The 19,670-nt window shown below is 39.9% G+C and overlaps 1 protein-coding gene across 9 annotated transcripts in view; it reads left to right on the forward strand.

Annotated features, from left to right (window-relative positions):
- Positions 1–19,670, forward strand: part of LOC136246430 (deleted in lung and esophageal cancer protein 1-like) — a 37,999-nt gene that overhangs the window by 8,999 nt on the left and 9,330 nt on the right. For 2 of the 9 annotated variants that reach the window (XM_066037862.1, XM_066037867.1), the window contains 8 exons: positions 7,452–7,541; positions 7,592–8,410; positions 9,587–9,694; positions 10,087–10,179; positions 10,364–10,414; positions 12,678–12,724; positions 17,348–17,535; positions 18,150–18,327. The gene's annotated coding sequence lies outside the window, so the exon portion shown is untranslated. Of the gene's footprint in view, positions 1–7,451; positions 8,411–9,586; positions 9,695–10,086; positions 10,188–10,363; positions 10,439–12,677; positions 12,725–17,347; positions 17,536–18,149; positions 18,328–19,670 lie in introns of all 9 variants that reach the window. The other 7 variants (XM_066037859.1, XM_066037863.1, XM_066037865.1 and 4 more) reach the window with 6 other exon arrangements.

Below are 19,670 nucleotides of genomic sequence, written 5' to 3' on the forward strand. Positions count from 1 at the left end.
CAGTACTCTCAAGGTTCAGCTGACTAAATAGCTCTTCTACACGAGAGGTACCCTGTATGCTAGCTACCATTGGCTCCTCAGTCACAGCTGCATCCTCACATGTGTTGACCTTACAATCGTCAGGGACATTATCATCAACATCAGATGTGGTCTTGACTAGCCTAGCCAATTTAAGCTGCCCAATTACATTACCTTCTCCTAATTGTACCGGCTCTACTCCCTGGTTATTCATAAGTAAAATTATAGCCCTTTAGCATCCACCAATCCATCAGACATTGTAACACCTTGGTGGTGCAGTCCTAGTAGGTTCGGTTCAAACAAACACACAGAGCCAAATAACTCAGGATTATCCACACTGGCACGTACCAGCTTTACATGATGAGCGGGAAGGCGGGTAGCTTGAATCAGCTTAACAGTAGCTACCTTGGCCACTTTAGTAGGTGACTCCTGCTCTGCTGCACCTGCAGGGGCAGAAATGGCATGAGTAATATCACTTGGTGTACTCTTCAACTCTGGAAGAAGGTTGGTTGCTCTACCATCCCTCTCAAGCCTGGAGAATATGAACCCTAGCTTCGTAAGAGTGTCCGTACCCAGTAGCTGATCCACAGGGGCCTTCCTTTGCACCTGGAGAACAGTTTCCACCACAAAATCCTTTCTACTGACAAAGCACTTCACTTGGCTAACAACATTTAACTCACCACCTCCATAACTGCGTAAGGACACCGTTGGTTTCTGTAATCGTTGCTTTAAAGTTTCCCCCCACTCTTCTGGAGATTCACTAGGCTTGCGGTTTTGTACACACACCTTCAAGAAAAAATCTAATGAGGTGATACTGATTGGTGATCCAGTATCTAACAAAGCCTTCACTGGCACTCCATCCAAGTGTACCTCACTGGTTGGAACTATCCCTAGTACAACATTCGATACAACTTGTTGAGGCGGTTCTACCCCATGTAATACAGCTACCAGCTTGTCCACGGTATCCGTCACACTATTCTGGCTGTTGTTGCTAGCACTGTTGTTGGATGTAGCTGGAGTTTTAATATCTTCTGCAGTTACCATACGTGGTGCATCGGTGATAGTCGTGTTACCAGAATTGCTCGCTGTTGCATCCCTACCAGGGGCTGAACCACTAGCTCTAGAGTTTCCTCCAGCCTCCCTCGGAGCAGATCTACCCTTCAGAGGACATTCTCGTAGGAGATGATTGGTGCCTCCACAGTAGTAGCATCTTCTTATTTCAGTTGGTCGGGTACTGCTATATGCTTGCTTCTGTTGGGGGGGGGGGGGGTTCTCTTGGAGTATTATGCCCTGCTTGTGCTTTACCACTTATTGGTGACTGTTTGCTGGTTGGGGCCACTACATCACGATATCTGGCTTCCTCAAACCTAGCTTTCATCAAGAGCTCCTCAAGCCTTCCATCGCATCCAACCAATTTCGACTTTAAGTGTGGCAGCAGACCTGCCACAAACTGGTATGCTAACACGGATCTGCCCATAGCCTCAGCTTCCTTGCTTCCTCTCTGAGCACCAGCGTAGGCCCTGTAATATAGCTTCTTGAGATCTTGGGCATAACTGTCCACTGTTTCTGCAGGTAACTGCTTCCGTTCGTGGAACTTGCTACTCTGAACAGACTGAATCTGGATGGGAGTGAACCTCTCCTTAAGGGCAGCAACCAGAGTATCATAGTTAGCACGTTGATCTGCTGTACACGAACGGTAAAAGCTGTAGGCCTGGCCCCGTAGTCTAGTCACTAGATTCACTAGTTTAGACTGGCTGTTCCATCTGCAAGCTTCAGCAATCAATTCTAGCTGCTCTATCCAGTCAGTGAAACTTTCAGCATCACCCTCCAGAGTATCCCCACTAAACTTAGGTAAGGATGGGATCTGTTGGGACAACAGTGCTAATGACAGATTATCAACAGTACCACCTGACATTCCGGTAGCAGACACAGGCCAAGAAGTAGTTGGGTGTACAGAAGGTATGGAGTACCAAGGGGGGATAACAGTGGTGACCCCAGTACCAATACCATGGCTGGTGGTTGGGCTGGTGACAACAGGCTGAATAGGGGTGGTACAATTAGAGCCAATAAGCAAGTGGTTAGTGATGGTGCTTGGAACAACAGAAGATGATTGAATAGGGGTGACAGAATTAGGGCCAATAAATGAGTGGTGACTGTTACCTGTGTAACTGGATGGTGTTGATACTAGGTTTACCATGGGAGGAATGTGAGGTGTGATTACAGACCCACAAATGTTAGGTGTTGGTATGGAATGAGGTGTGGTCACAAAGTTATTGCTGCACAATACTTGCCCACTCACTTGATCACTAGTGTTAACCTGGTGCCTCACACTTGTCTTGCTATCTGCAGCCTGGGATAGTAGCAGGTCAATCTGCTGGACCAGTCGCCTCTCTATGGCTTCCCATTTGCTAGTTTCATTCCCTAGCCGCTACTTCTTGTTGTGACAGCTGCTCGGAAAGGCGCCTATTGTTCTCTTCAGCTGCTACTAGCGCCTGTTGCTGTTGTACTAATTCATCGTGTTCATTAATTTCTTGTTGTCGCTGCAACTCCCCAGTCACCTCGTCTAGTTCCTTCTCAAGACGCAAATTCTCCTCCCTGATGCACACCAGCTGTTGTGTTAATTCCAGTTCCTTTTCGGGTCCTCCTGCCAGCTGCTCCTTCAGCTTCCGGTTTTCCACTTGTAGAGCCTGAACCTCCAGCCGCATAGCGTCCAGCTGGGTTCTCAGTGCTTCCCTGCTCATCACCACTGGCGTAGCTCCTATATTATTAACAGCAAACAAACAACAGTTCGCTTAACACCAATGACTCGCCTTCACAGGTACCGTTATAACAATGCCACGGTACCACGACTTTTTCTCTAGTGGTTATAAAGATTCTTGCAATGTTCAGACGATCGGTCGGGGGGGAAGCAAACTTCAATATCGCGCTTCTTCTCTCCCCGGACAAGCCCCCAAATGTAACGATATGTGAGCTAATCTGTCAGCAAGCGAGCGAGCTACAACACTAAACAAGAAGCTTTTTGACTCTCTTCTCACATTCTACACGTGAGCTACATTACAGCATACATAATTACATCATTCCTATTACATAACACTACATAAACTATTAATCAAGTGTCTACAGTGTTACATATGTATTAATCCCCGTCAATCCCCTCCCTCTACTTTTTGTACAGGGTCTATTCAGCTCATGTGAAATACTTTCAGTATTTGCGCAATGTTATTACGTATTAACGTGAGCTTGTCCTACCCTCCCTGAGACAAGCTCATTATAGTGACCACCTTAAAGTTAGTGCAATAAAATTTATTGTAAATAAAAATTATATAATTTAAAAATGAGGTATGTGTGGTTCCAGCAATAAGAAGTAGTGAAACAAGAGATGATGGATTCAAAAGTAGGGTTTCCCCACTTTGCTACAATTCCAAGTACGAAACTAGGGATTTTCCCTCACATCTATCATCATCTCTTGTTTTATTGCTGGAAGCATACCTCATTTTTAAATTATATAATTGTGAGCGAATTTTGGAAAACCGTCAATATACGCACAACAATACTTTTGTAATAAAATGCATTTAAAAACTATGGGTAAAAAACGCAAGCTCCAGAAAAAAAATTGTGCAAGTTTGTATCGCCTCGCTGGTGGACGAATTAAGTCGCCAATGGACAAATCCTGGGCATCATCGTGTTCGCCTGTTCATAGGAAGTACAAAAATCTTTGTTTCATCTCCATACATGAAAAGATTCCAATGTAACAGACGTTTGTTTATGTTGCGGTGACAAAAGAATTTACCGACGATCGTTTTTCAGTGAATTTGCCTTCCTTCTCGAACAAAGAAGCATTCCTGGGGACAAACTATACCTTGGTGGATGCACAAATTCATGGCAAACACAATGAGCCAAGATTCAATTCTGTACGTCGTTGTATCAGTAAGTTATGATGGTTTATGTAAGCGTCTGTAGATTCTTTTCTCGATAGTTTCTGTACATATCAAATTATTTGCTCGTCCGACTGTCTAGTGCTGTATTTCCAATGCTGCTTAACTTAGGAAGCTGAAACTTAGCTAGTCCATTCCTCTGTCCCTGTAGAAAACAAAGAACAAATAAAATGCATTTTGAAAATTGTACGGATATCGACGGTTTTATAAAATTAGGTCACAATTTTTATTGCACTAGTTTGGTTCTTTTTTACCAGAGCTAGCTATGAAATATGTTAGTGTGGTATCTCGATCTTGCCACTAAGCTACACATTAGATCAAGCTAGTAGACATGACACAACACCTTGTTTTCCTATGAAGCTAGATTGTCGTGTCACATTTTGATCTTTAAGGGGTGTGGCAATTGTTTTAAAAGCAGCACAGCTTAGCGACTACCAGTCTGTTAAGCACTTCAAATAGTTTTGTAGCATCTAGATATGCTCTTTCAAGGAAAGTGTTGATATGGAAAATTAATGTCTTTGTATGGTTTCCTGGATAGAAGAGGATCATTTAATTGAAGATAAAAGAAATGACAAAACACAGAAGGCAGACATTCATCAGGAATACAAAAGGCACATCCCACCCAGAGGAGGTTGGAAGCGTGCACGTGAGCCCAATGGTCTGCATTGAAAAATGTACTGGACGTTCTTGGGTACTGAAATACCTCCTGATTGATGAAATATGACAAGTACGTATATGGGATTGGCACAATGAGCCCCATTAAGCCCCACTGAATGGTTAGTTTTAAACTTGGGCTAAGTATAAATCACGTGAGATTACACACCAGGTCACAGATGCTGTAAATGTCTTTGTTGAAAAGCTAGAAAGATAGAGAGATGAGTCACACCTGAGAAAACACTATGAATAAACACCCAAGAAGTCATTCTATGCAGCGTACTTCATTGGCATGCGTCGTAGTCAGGGTCACACGAGACTAGAAAGATGAAGAAAGCCTCCAGATGAACGATAGCAGCAACTGGCCACCACAAAGAAGGCTAGAAATGAGATTCTCACGGCCAACATCCAATGTTGCTTCCCTCCTTCATGTTATACCCTGCCTTACAATCTCAAAAATGCGATCAACACAAATTTCGTAGCTCTTATTAAAGGTATAGTTCATGTATGGCTCCCATGAAATTTCCACAACTCACAAATGGTTTGGACAAATATACTGTACTTTGTTACTGGATATAAGCACTAGAACACACTTTAGTCCAAACCCAACTGCTAATTTGCTGTAGAATGCAAGTTATAATTTTTCCCTTTAAACTAGAACTAGTCTTAGAGTTTACACACTAGAGCCTTGATACTTTCATGATACACTATACAAAACAGTACAAACTATTGTGTGTTTTTATTTTTGTCTTCTGGCTTCTCAATCATCAGATACTCAACTTCCAGTTTGACACTGCCACCAATCTTTCCTTTCACTTCCATGCTATTTGTCACCCAAAGTTGCTATCAAAAAACCGCAAGCACTCTTTTATAGCAAAATTATTACAGTAACTCTTCCAAAATTTTCATGTCTTTTGGGTAAAAAATGGTACACTAGTTCTATTTAAACACAAGGATGTAGAATAGCAAGGGGCGTGCCTGTTGCCTAATGTACAGGTGCTAAAAATTCTGTAATAAGCCACAGACTAATCAATGATCATAATAATTTATTTCCATCAATGTAAAAAATACCCTTATTTGTCATGTGACTTGAGAAGCCTTCCAACCTCCTCTTCATCCCACCAGTGAGTTTGTTGTTGTGGCATATAGTGGTGGTTGTGTGCTGCTTTGTTTGGCCTCTAGCCTTGTGACTGTGGTCAGGTGGCAGACATGCAGGCTAGCAAACAAAAAGTTCAAGTTATGGCATTTATTTTAATGCTATAATTGATGAATTAATGCTGAATGGAGTAAGGCTATTCTGTAAATAATAGTTATACGGGCACAATGTGGAGTCTATGAAATTTATAAACCCGAAGGCCCGGGCTGTAGCACACGAGCGAAGCGAGGGTGCTACTAAGGGCCTGAGAGTTTATAAATTTCATAGACTCATTGTGCCCGTATAACTGCTTTAGACTCTATTTCACATTTCACTCAGATTACTTACCTCATCCACAGCTGTTTCTGCTGTAGGCTTGGCTAAGCGGTGGCTGGTTTTCTTACGATAATACTAGCGCCATGGCAACTATGCGTCCTCACGTGACTAAATAATCACGCTCGTTAAATCACTGCACGTGAACAATGCATAGCGATTGGACAAACCCGATTTTGAGCATATGTCATATTGTGCTTGAAGGCGTGAAGTATATTAGAAAACAAGGTGGAGTATATGAGATTTATTACTCACCCAAAACAGCCTAAATAGAGTCTAAAGGTGATTTTCACTGTGTAAGGTATTTCCATGTGGCCACATCTAGTAGGTCCAATTTCATGGTCCTAGAGGTTTCACTGTGCATAACAATTTTTTGTTATGATGATGTCATTTTACCTGTGTATGATACTGATGTAATGTTGTCATGGCAACTACTGATTCTGAGATTAACATTAATGTCACATTAGGCCATTTTACACATCATCATGTGATTGAAGCTGCTATTGTGCAGATTTGGTGTGTCTGTCTGTCTGTGTGTGTGTATCTGTCTGTCTGTCTGTCTGTGTGTATCTGTCTGTCTGTCCATCTGAGTGTGTGCATGCATTGTGTGAGATATCATAGCTAAGTGGCTATACCAACTAACTGGTAATTGAAAGGTTCCAAGTTCAATGCTCAGTTACTGTTACTGTTGTTACCTTGAACAAGAAATCTGCTCACATGTCAACTGTATAACCTATCCTTGTGTTGAATAGTGTTTTAGTGGTCATTCTGGAACTTCAGGTTGTGTGTCCTCTATCTGTAAGACTTGTGCAGTCCTCCTGTGTGTTACTAGTCCTGCCCCAGTTGAGTGTATGAGTGGTACATGGACATTCCAGTGTTGGTTGACTGGAAACAATAAATGTGTTTCCCACAACTGCCAGAGTTGTTCATGTGTCGACAGACAGCTTAGACCAGCAGACAGAGGGTTTATTGCAAGAATCAACATTTGTTGTTCAGCTGCTGTTGTGATAAATCGCCCTGGAGGAGGGTTTGACTATCTCAAACTGGAAACCTGTTTGTCCTGTAACTAATGTATTGATGGTTACATGTTGGTCTACAAATATTACCTCCAGGATGATACATGTCACTAACCACTTGTTTATCTTGTGTGTTTGACTGACTACACAATTGTGTCATAGTCAATGATATAGTTTTGTTAACTGTGTAGTATATCTGTCATCCTCTACCTCTCAACCATGTACACTAGTAGTGTAGTTTAATAACTGTGTCCTTGTGTAGCTCATTTCATAAATGTGTTACAATTCCATGGTCATCATAGAGTAGTTCTACACACACCATACTGACTAACTTGTCATACGTGTCTCGTTCCGTTACAGGTTGATTCATGTAGTGCTGACCACCACCAATAGTACAAGATAGTCAGATCACATGATCTCAACAAGATGACAGATACAGAACACCCTGTGGTTAGATGGTGTTCCAGTCTCATCTAACAAGTCTTATGAGTGATGAATAGGTTGGGGCCGTAGAGACATAGAATAGTGGACCAGTGTTATATACCCTAACACCCCGTTCACACTATCCCGGGTTAGCCAGAGTGATTTCAACTCGGGTTATTGAACTCGGGTTGGCACTTGTTCACACTACTGCATCTGACACGAGCTCGATAGTGCGAGCGCCGAATAATAATTAGCTAAGAGAAGCGCATGAGCTTTTGATTATTTAGACGCTTAATAAAAAGACACTAGAATTGTAGCAAGGAAGTGTAGAACCAGCTGAAATAAGCCGTACAATGCTAGAGACACCATGTTTAAGCTAGTGGATGCTCCTTTCTCCAGGATTATTAACACGTCGTTCGAGCGTAATTGTCACAAAGTCTACTAGAACTACGGTACGTCATAGCCATTTTGAAGAAAAGTTTTAGAACATAGAATATACTTGCTGTGTGGCCAACAGAAACAAGTTATATTGTTAACATGACTTGGCCAGCTCGGAATGCGTTCAAACTGTATGCTATCCTGAGTCAACTCAGGGCCAACCCGTGCCAGCCCACCTCTCCTTGTCGTGCCATGCTGGACCCAGTTCGGCACGGCTCGATTGATTCACACTCCAGTTTGTTTCAAGCCGTGCCGTACTCTACCCGGGTTAGAGGGTAGTGTGAACGGGGTGTAAGGGTTAGGATTATGTAGATCATGTGATAGGCAGGGAGGAGCAGTCCCCTCAGGCAGATAGTGACACAGATGATATAGGTCTAAGAGATTAGGTCATACATGTCCAGATTTACCATTAATAATCCTTCAGTTTCCTATCTAATCCTAGATATTTACCATCACAGGTGAGTCTGTCTGTGTGTAGTGTGTTATACAAATATTATACGCCTGTGTGAAGGTAGTACTGTAGTAGTCATGTGTTGACCATGTACATATGGTAGAGCTGGAACAAATGTACAAACCCTAAAACCATCCAACAATAGAAAACATATAATTTGTGTACTCAGAAAAGGATAAATAATTGTAACAACATTCACTGACTTGTTATGAAGGACTAGACCGATAGTGAATAAATATGACACAGTAATCAATTTATTAATGTTCAACTCACATCAGTTTTAGATGTTGTAACATTATCAGCTCAATGTAGTGAACTGGGAAGGAGTTATGAATAGTTTGTAGCATGTATGTTTGAATTGTATAAATATTGTTGTCGTGGCAACCTTTGACTTGGTCACAGGGTAAACCCCTAGGTAACATTTTATTCTTTATTACATCACAAATATAATAGCACAAATTGTGTTCCATAGTGACAGTAATCTGTTTGAGGTTACGTGTAAAAGTTGATTTATCAGTGTGTGTATTTTTCAGTACATTGTTACTAAGGTATATTATATGTGTGGGTTTTAAGAGTTAGAAAATGACCAGCTTTATTAATGGGGACCTCGTGTTAACTGGGGAAGTAATCTACACAGTTATATTAAATGGAGAACTGACACTCCTGTTCTACCTGTTAGGGTACAAATGACATGTTGTTAACAACTCCACCTCATCATAACACACACAAACTCAAACCCACAATTACTGCTCACATCATAGTGTATAAAAGTGTCCAGTGTATACCAGAGGAACAACACACCTTGTATGTTGTAATGAAGTGATAGGATTTTTAAGGCCCAGCAAGGTCCAGTATTGTAGCAACAAAATAATGTGATGAGTTGTGTAGAGTGTGAAGTTGTGTGTCTGTTGATATGTAGTAGCAAAATTTTAAAGAATTTTTGATCTGTAAAATTTTCTTTTAACTAAGGTTCCTCTCTGTACTCACTTTATTGCAGTCAACAAAAAATGTGTTCTCAATTTGGGCTGTGTGTAGTGTAGTGCGTGGGTGGGTGCGTGCGTGGGTGCGCGTGTGTGTGTGTGATGTCATATAACATACGCCACCACCGTTGCACATATAATTATACTTACACCTATTTTATTTCAAGTATTTAACACTATATTTTACTACTGGACACATTCAGGTTTCTCGGTGGCAAGCTAGTCAATACTAGTATCAGGTTGACAACAGAGACACTTCTTCCTCTACTAAGCAGAAAGAAGGTCACTTCATGTACAAGCAACACAATAATGTATGTAACTGTGTCTGTCTGTCCATTTGTCTGTCTGTGTGTATTACTATGGTAGAGAAGTGTTCACATACAGTCAGCTTGTTGTTATGAATATCACTAAGGTGTTAATCTGTTTATCCCATGACCTATGTTGACATTATTGTAGTGTCCCATATCTTTTGTACTGTTAGTGTTGAGTTGTACTGTGTCTATGGTGATGACATAAACTAGGGAGTATTGTGTGTTCTGTGTACACCGTCTGTGTAGTATTGTGTTGTAAGTTGAGGGTTATCTTTCTTTGTGCCATGTGTGTAGTTATTGTTATAATACAGCTTACGAAGTCCTCTAGATTTCACAGCTGTTTATTGATAGTGTATGATATGATGTGATTACTATATTGTATTATTGTACAGAAATGTCAACAGAAACTTGGACACATGTTACCATTAGGAGCCTACCTGTTGAAATCTGTCCAGAGAGTGTTGAAGTATTTACTAATACCAGAAGTACATGTGTGCGTGTATAGTGTGTGTGTACATGCGTGCGTGCGCGTGCGTGCGTGCGTACATGTGTGTGTGTGTGGTTTATATTTCATATTTATTTGTATATACAAGGACTGTTTACTGTATATACTGACATACGTATGGTTAAACACACAAATAATTCATCATTTGTTTATTACTATTACAGAAGATCAATGATTGTTTGATTGTTGGAGAGGATGAGAAAGAAGACATTATGGTAAGTCACATGTGCTTGTATTTAGTAAGTCATTATCCAATAGACAGTAGTCGGAGAGGGGTTCCTTGTTCTGTTCCATATTACACTGGAACCTGTTAATGTGGACACTTGAGGACACATTCAGTACATAATCCAGAATGTTGTTCAATTACTTTAATAAAAGCACACCTTAGTCAAAACGCTCTAATAGAGCAGTCATTTCTATTGTTCGATGACCAGATTATGGAGGGACCACTCTATTGTATTGTTTGTTAGTCAGCTTGTATTATATAATAATGTATTTTATGTGTGGGTGAATGTGTGTTTGTATACAGCGGTCTCTCCGTTATCTGACCATCGATTATCCAAACTGTGGAAGTGACTGTTCTATTAGAGTATTTTGCCTAAAGTGTATTTTAATGTTCTACATATAAATGTATGGGCTTCATTTGTGTGACACAGTACAGGCTTGTACTGTGTCACTCAAAGATGACTGGGTGAAGGTGATCAACAAAACATTAGTGATAGTGTTGATATGGACATTCCTAATAGGGTAAGTACCTTAATCCTTAAGCCCACATAGAACTTTGTGGGGAATGTGTGTTTACACAATGTGGGCCTGCATGGCAATGTTAGGAGGGATAACTTGCATAATTTTGTACACATTGATCGAAAACCTTCTCACTGGCCTACTTGGAGAAGTGTTGCTACGTACAGTATAATAAAATCTTGTAGTGCTGTGTAAATGATGTCAACAGCAACTGCTAGAAGATTATATTTATTGTCTGAAACAAACGGTCTTCCTTGAACTGAAAAATAATTCTGTTATACAAAGTTCTGTTCAAATACTCTAATAGAACAGTCATTTAAGAATTGATATAATTGACTGCTTGGCCAATTCACATTCAATGATCAACTATTTAATGCCTCAGTTAGCTAGTAGCTTCAAATATGTTTAGTTAGCTTGATAGTTAATGAATTAGAATACAGTTCAGGTAGACAAGAAGAGCTCATTCAATGTACTACTGTATGTACAGTGAACTAACTAATATCTGTTATCTGTACAAACTGGAATGTTACCTCATAATGAACAAGAAGACTTTGTATTACTAAATTTAATGTCAAAACCCCTCACCGCCACCTCCAATCTGCTTTTAAACTGCTATAACTTGCATATTATACCTGTCACAGTGGGGCTAACTCTGTCACAGTGGGGCTAACTCTGTCACGCTGGACTTTACTCGTAAATAGTTCACTGAGCTTTGACTAACAAAAACTAAACTTTTATTTATTGATTCAAAGTATTTATAGGTACAAAACTATGCACAAAATTCTATCCTATATTACAAAACATACATGCAGAAAAACAAACAAAAATTCCTAACCTTACAGTACACAACAACAAAATCAAAATTCCTAAAGCAGCGTTACAACACCTACAAGATGTGCCTACTCTACAAGTTATGCAACTACAAAAATCACCATTACATAATCACACTATCAAATAAAACAGTTCAATATCTTACAATACCATATAATCCTATAAAACTATATCAGTTTACTTGCTATAGAATAAGGAATTCGATTATCAAGTTGCTGTTTACACAAGAGCAACCACAGAGTCATCATACAACTTTTAAGGGCAAAAATTGGATTAAGTGAAACCAAACGTGAAATTTCACAACTCTGCAGGCTACCACTGTTTCTAATAACACAATAAACATCGCTAACCTGTTTATGGTTGAAGTGATGGTCACCAAGTCTGGTTTTCAGCATTTGAGCAAGTGCACATGCACATACAGACACGAGGTCACTGTTTAGAGGCATAAAAGAAGTAGCAACATGCCACTCCAACCTATACAATCCTTCTCCTTACCGTTTCTCTTTATTAGTAGTGCCATTATCACTGCGAAGAATCGTCTACAATACTTGTTATCAACATTCCAAAAGTATGTGATTGCATCATCTAATCACGCAATAGTGCAGAGAGGCCAATTATCCCTGTTCCCGTTCACTTAAGGGCGTGGCCACTACAAGATATGTAAGTGCAGGAGTTACTAAAATTCTTGACTGAAGTTACAGAGCACTTAGAATGTGATGCTATGGTCGTTTATGCCATAGGGCAGTTGTGGCAGTGAGATCGAGGGCTAAATGTTATTCCTCTCATTAACATGTGTGCATACTGTATGTACCATATATGGTATTGAAATTATGTCAAGTTCCACATTTTGTTATCTTATGTCTGACATTCAGTTACAATAGCATTTATTACAGTTGTGTTTAGTTCACTGTAGGCCAAACTGTTGCTATTTTCTGGAATCCTGGATAGTGGTAAGTGGATGTGTTTTTATGTGCGTGTGTGCATATATATGTGTGTGCATGGGTGTATGCGTGTGTGCATGCACATGTGTACATGTGTATGTACGTGTGTTTATCATACAGTTAGGAAAACTCTATATTATGGATCATGAAGGTGTGCACCAAAAAAACAACATTTTCTATAAACCAATCTCACCCTCACAATACTCATGACACCTTGGCAGTATTGGTTAGGTACAGTATCACCAAGCCCAAACGTGCCTTGGTACATTATTTTTAATCCAGGAGAATTTTCTACTGCCTGACTGGCTGACTGACTGACTGACTGACTGACTGACTGCATAACAAAGCCTACAGCAGCTGTACAAAACACAGCTAAACACAGCTATTACCACCCAGTAAGCCAGCACTGGGATGCCTGTGCACTACTCAGGTGCTTGAGCCTTGTGCAGGCAAATCCTCCTGGGGCAGGGCCAGTAACCCACAGGAGGACTGTCCAGGTCTCATAGAGAGAGGTCGCGGAACCCAGAGTTCCACAATGGCCTCAACACTGCTAAGCGAGACAAGGATAGTTAGACATTTGCTTCCCCAGTTAACACCAGGTACCCATTGATGTTACAGCTGGGTGGGCTGCTTCCCCAGTTGACACTAGACCACCAGGTCCCCATTAACAGCTGTGTAACTGAAGCAGTGTGAGTAAAGTTTCTTGCTCAAGGAAACAACAACAAAAACCAAAGTAGCGTAACCGGGGATTGAACCTGGGACCTTTCGATCACCAGGCAGATTCCCTAACCACTTAGCTATGCTGCCTCACTGACTGACTGTCTCACTGACTGACTGATACCTTCAGAGAAGGGAACCTCAATAACAGCTAAAACTATGTATGTGCTTTTTCAATATTATTAGAAGTTGCTTCAGTCTGTCAGGCACTTGTTAGCATACTGCAGTATGTACAATAGACACATCATGGACTTACCTTTGTCCTCCTTTCATCCCATTTCTTTTCACTGACAACACAATTAAGATGTTGATTTGTGGTGGCTTCCCTACATTGTCATAGAGACCGGATTATTACTGTTATTCATTTTGTGATGTTGTGTAACCAACTGAATAGAACTGAAAGTGAAACATATTACCCATTTACAGGAGTTCATGTGAAAAAATAATTCCAGTTCCATTCTTTTTTTGGATGTAGTACGTGAGAATTCACCTGTCATAAGTATTATTACAAAATAAGTAACAAGTTCAAAGAAAAACAAGCTACATGTATGTTGTGTTACTTGTGAAGACCAGGCGCCATGCAGCTAGCTAAGTCATCTGGAACTTATCAACTTTTTTATTGTTATAACCAATAGGGTTTTTGGTTGTGCAATAATACATTATTATTAGTGTGTGATTCTCGTATTTGGTAATTCATGAAAATTTTAAATTCTTTTAATTACACTATGCACTGCTAAAGAAGCGCTAGTTAAACAAACCAGTTTTACCAACATATTACGTACAGAAATATCTTCTAAACTGTTGACTATCATGTTTTTTTTCACAAATTCTCTTGACAAAGCCTCAAATAAAAAGCTTATCTTCATTTTCGTTCACATATGTAAGGGATATGCCCCCTTTCAACAACTCCAAGGGATAGGCTATTCCTAGTAGTCTACGAGGCCTGCACCATTGTTTTTCAGTTGCTAAACACCTGTAAAACCCTGAAGGGAAGGTAATTCACAAAGTCTGTGGAGAGTCACCACACCCATATTTCAGACCACTGAAAAGAAGTGCAATGTTTACCTGTGCAGAAGTTTAATACAGGCTTTATTTCACTTTTACTTCTTACTTACTGGCTGAGGTGATTGATTGCCTAGCGTGACAAAGGCTATTAGCCCGAGTCTCTGGGTGATTAGTCATCATGCTAGTTAGTGTGGGCGCCATTCGTCCGCCCACGTTAGGCTATCAGCCCAAAATCGTGACAAAGTAATCTGTCACATGACTTCCCAGGTAGGTATATATATATATATATGTATATGTGACTGAATTTGACAAAACAAGGCTTCGATGCACAAAGCTTTGTTAGGAGATATAGCGATTTTAAGGAATCATTGTGTAATAACTTCCCAGTGCCTACAGCTGTGCAAACAAAATTTGCACCAGTTGTTCATCTGTTTACTAGCTATCACTAAGTGGGTGTATACATTTCTGATACCCAACATTTGCCCTGTTTTGAGCAGCTTTTTTCGAGTGGGTAATAACATCACAGATGGTAGTAATAGGGTGGGAGGGTGGGGGTGGACGGTGGTCTTAATATACGGGTATAAAATGGAGTAAGAAGACGATTGGAATCCAGAGGCCAAATTTGGGCTCTCCGTGGCCCTCAAACTACTCCAAATTGACTGAGAACACTATTGGCGAGCTCTCTGTGAAGTCCCAGCTCACTACACACCATTATCACAAAGTCATGGCCATTTAATGGTGCCAATCTCACACTCGTGGCTTTGACAGGGTCGGAAGAAAGCTGCTACAGAAACCAGACTTGTCAGTGCTGAAGGAAGTACAGTGTGAAATATGATAGTGTATTAGACCAGCAATCCATTTCTGGTAAAATCGTAAGTTTGATTTTGTGTGTGTGGAAGCCTTGTTATGTGAAATCCGGTCACATATGTTATACCAAAAGATATACAAGCTTAGAAGAGATGTTATAGTGCAAGGCGAAGCCTCGCACTATGGCACCCTTTCCTAAATATGTATATCTTTTGGTATATATTTCGAATACCATGATATCTGTAGTATAATATGTTAATACAACATCTCGTCTCCCACTTGGAAGCAGTAACAGCAATTTCTAATGTTTTTACACCATTATTAGTACTGGTAAGTTAATTCCTTGTGATTAGCATGCTCAAGGAGTATGCACGTGTGTTGCAGCCTGCAATCTTCTTGAAAATCGGTCCAGCAATCCATAGCAACTGTTGCTAGGCAACAAATTTTAAATCTGACCTAGTTATATACCTTTTGGCAGTTGCTTAGCAACCGTTGCTATGGTGTCAAAACATTTATATATTAGTGGTGGTTGCCTAGCAACGGTTGCTAGGCAACAAATGTTGTTTGCTGGGTAACAGGCATTGGTTATTATGGTATCACTAGTTGTCAAGTCGGACATACTTAACTGGTAAAACAACTATAACACTTTCAAAAAATTTTAGCCAATCAGATGTGTATATCAAATGTACAAGTGATATACTGATTCTATTGGCTAGTTTGCTGTAGTATATCAATAATATACCACAAGCTGCTATTGGAGTTTTTCTACAGGACACGATATTGATGTTGTATTAAGGTTACGGGTTACCCATTAAATAATTTTGTAGGCGCTTTGCTTATAGGTCTATTTTAACCGTTTTGCACGGAAGAACTCACTAAAATAACATGGTATATTAACGTACAAGAAATACCAAAAGCGGCGATACACTCAACAAGGGATGCGCTTGTACAGAAATGCAGGCACTAAACAGCGAAACTGTTGAGTTGCTATTCATCAAAAACCAGGTTTCATGGGAAGCCAGACCATGATATTCAGCATTAATAAGCTATTACTTAGTGATTTCTAGGTCGTCACGAACGAATTGAGTTGTTATCCGATTGTAACAGCACTGTAGTGCACTAGCGGTATTTCCGTAGCAGAACTAATCGCCATTATCCTTGAAAGATACAATAATTAACCAGCTTCTAGTCAGTTTTCCCACAAAGTCTCCACGACAGGACCTAGATAATATAACCACCCATTGACACTGCCATAAAAAAACTAGTGCTAATTGGCTGACAGCTGCTATTTTTGATGAATAATAACCACATTAAGCAGTAGCGCTAAACGCCGGTTCAACCACATTGCGGGGACTTAATTTTACCTTGACTACCTTCCGCAGTAAATTATTAACACTCACTTCGTACGATTCCTCCACTATTATCACGTGGCTATACAATGCTTTAAAGTTAACAACCTTCTCACTAACACCTGCTCGAGTTTCGTGCCAATATTGCACCAACCATTATCACGCATCGAAAAATAATAACCTATTATTAAGCGCCTAACCCGTAACCTTAATATATATACTTAACTGGGTGAGTATATATATACTCACCTGAAGTGTATATGCCCTATATACAACCAGCAGCACCTTTGAAGTTTCATGTGATCATGGTATATATTTATGTTGTTGTATAACATCAAAGTGGATTATGAACTGCTTGTCACTACACACATCAGACCATCCTGCAAATGCATGAATATACTCTAATAGAACAGTCAGTCATCACTGGTTAGTCCAATAGGTAATAGGATGGTATTTGAGTTAGTTGTCTGGTAAATGTTCAATGATTGTCCATTATAATCCTCTCTAATAATAGTTCCACATATTGTTAGGAGGTTTTCAGTCAGATCATCAATACTATATTCTTTATTTCTTCCTACACAGCTCCGTCAACAGAACATCCTATGTGTACAGATACACAATTTTATTGTGACTGTTTGTGTATTGTGTGTGTGATGTGTGAACTGTTTATATGTACAGGTATATTGACTTATTGTCAGTCTGTAATTGTTATCATGTATTTCACATAGTAACATCTCACCACACTTTCTTACAGGACCACCACAAGACCATTACATGTTGGGAGAGCAGAGTTACCGGATGAGGCGACATTTCATCGCAGAGCTCACACGACAGCCACCACCAGCCACAAGTCTTATCTTAAGAGTAGCAGCTTGTTACGTCATGAGAAGGCATATACTAAACTACCAAATGTCACTAGAAATGATCAGACAGATGCAGCATGTTAGTGTGTGTGTAGTGTGTGTGTAGTGTGTGTGTGTGTGTGTGTGTGTGTGTGTGTGTGTGTGTGTGTGTGTGTGTGTGTGTGTGTGTGTGTGTGTGTGTGTGTGTGTGTGTGTGTGTGTGTGTGTGTGTGTGTGTGTGAGGATTTATCTTCAGGTTCTGCATATCACAGTACCTGATGCTATCACTTACCATATTAAGAACAAATTGAGCCATAACATGGCGTAATATGCTATTGAATGGTGAATTGTGTTGTGTAGATATTGACCATTCCTAAGATTTGCATGCTTGTACTTAGAGGAGTTTATGGAAAGTTTTGGTCTGGTAGGTTTTACCCCTATTTGGGTACCATTTCACACTGTGTTTAATCTAAGTTACAGTTCTTTGTTTACAGTCATCCGTAGATGGCATGTGTTTAGTAATACATACGTATGATAAGGTCAGTAGGTATCCTCCAGCTCACTTCCCACTACAGTGGACAACCCAGTAGTTATGCAAGCCTCTAGTGATCAGATAACTAGAACTCTGAAGTTGTATGTAAAAGATAAACCAGTGTGGTGTCCATCGTATTATGTGTTAGTTCTCTGTTATGATACACCTCTCATCTCCACTAGCTCATACCACAGTTTTAAGGAGTAAGAGTACCCAGTGACAGATAAGAAGACAGATGAGTTGAACACCAGGAGGTCATTGGACATTACTAGTCCTACCCTACTGGATGATGATGATGACAGTGATGAGGTGGAGGAGAGCACTAATAAGAGTAGTGTGGTCAAGAGGGACTTCTCTAAGGTGTGTACTTATCATCTTTGTATTTGTGATTGTGTGTGTGAAACTTGGGTTTGAATATGTGACCATCTCAGTGGATTCTGCCTGGTTCACACAACTTCCAAATTTCATTTTATTTTCTCAGCTTTATCTGGTGTCCAAATTATGGTTAGCAGTTTTGGAATTATAGCACTAGATGGTAAGAAGAGCAAAGAAATCTAAATATACAGCAACTACGTACGATGAAAATAAGCTGCAGGCATTTAAATTCGCTGCCATAACTTTTGTTTGCATTAGTCTACAAAGTTGGGATTTGGCTTACAATGTTCATCATGAATTGGCAAATGAATCAATATAGTTTTATCATTGTAGTCACTTACAATAAAGGAATTTTATATAAAGAAGTAACATCAATTTTGCTGCATCATAAGGAAGCACATGTGGCATGCGCACTGTTGGGACTAATGAAACAAAACGAGGATATTCAAACTCTCCATGAGCAGGCAAACTAGGTGGTATATAGAATTAATTGGTTTGAGACTAGCTTCCCTTGAGTAATGGCTTGATTAAAACTTGCTTACGTATGTTTTACTTTGTAGCATGTGTAGTTTCATCATTTGTTTTAAATTTTGTTATTACCAAAACACATGGTTGTGAAAACTAAGCAGACTTTTGCTGAGATGGCCACATAATAGTGCTGGGTGATATAGCCAACATAAGACATATTTTTTTATATCGCAATACAATAGCTAGAAACTATATCACAATATAGCGCGCATGATCTAAGCAGAACAACTTAAGCTAGTAAGATGGCATCTCCAGTTTTGCCATTACTCCTACTGCACCCACATCTCGCCCACGTCAACTGTGTGGCATACTGTTGGGTATTTTGAAGGTGGTATCTACTTAGATCTGTGTGCAGCGGTTGGGATGTGTAGGAAGCAGTAAACCAGTGAAAGGAATAGTAGTTCAAAGAGCCACTGTGATTAACCAATGCCAATTTTCAGCTACTTGAATTTATAAAAAGATTGAAATACTCTAATTGAGCAGTCAGTGTGATACTCTAATAGAACAGTCAGTAGAATATATAACATTGCTCTAATTATACTGCTTGGTCTATGCTATCTTATTATTAAAAAAAGAAAGGATCAAGATACTTTGCATGGCAAAAAAGCCTCTAGATTCCATTTCAAAGCATCTGTTTTTGTAAAATTTCCTCGGGGAGCATGCCCCATACCCTCCTAGCTTGCATGTGCTTTGTACATGTAGTTATTAATCTCTAATGTAATTATCATAATAGATCAAGGTGACAAAAGTATTGCAGATTAAGTTGCAGATGAACTGGAAGACTAAATATTGTAATTTGC

The sequence above is a fragment of the Dysidea avara genome, chromosome 2 (assembly GCF_963678975.1).
Source record: "Dysidea avara chromosome 2, odDysAvar1.4, whole genome shotgun sequence".
Lineage (NCBI taxonomy): Eukaryota > Metazoa > Porifera > Demospongiae > Dictyoceratida > Dysideidae > Dysidea > Dysidea avara.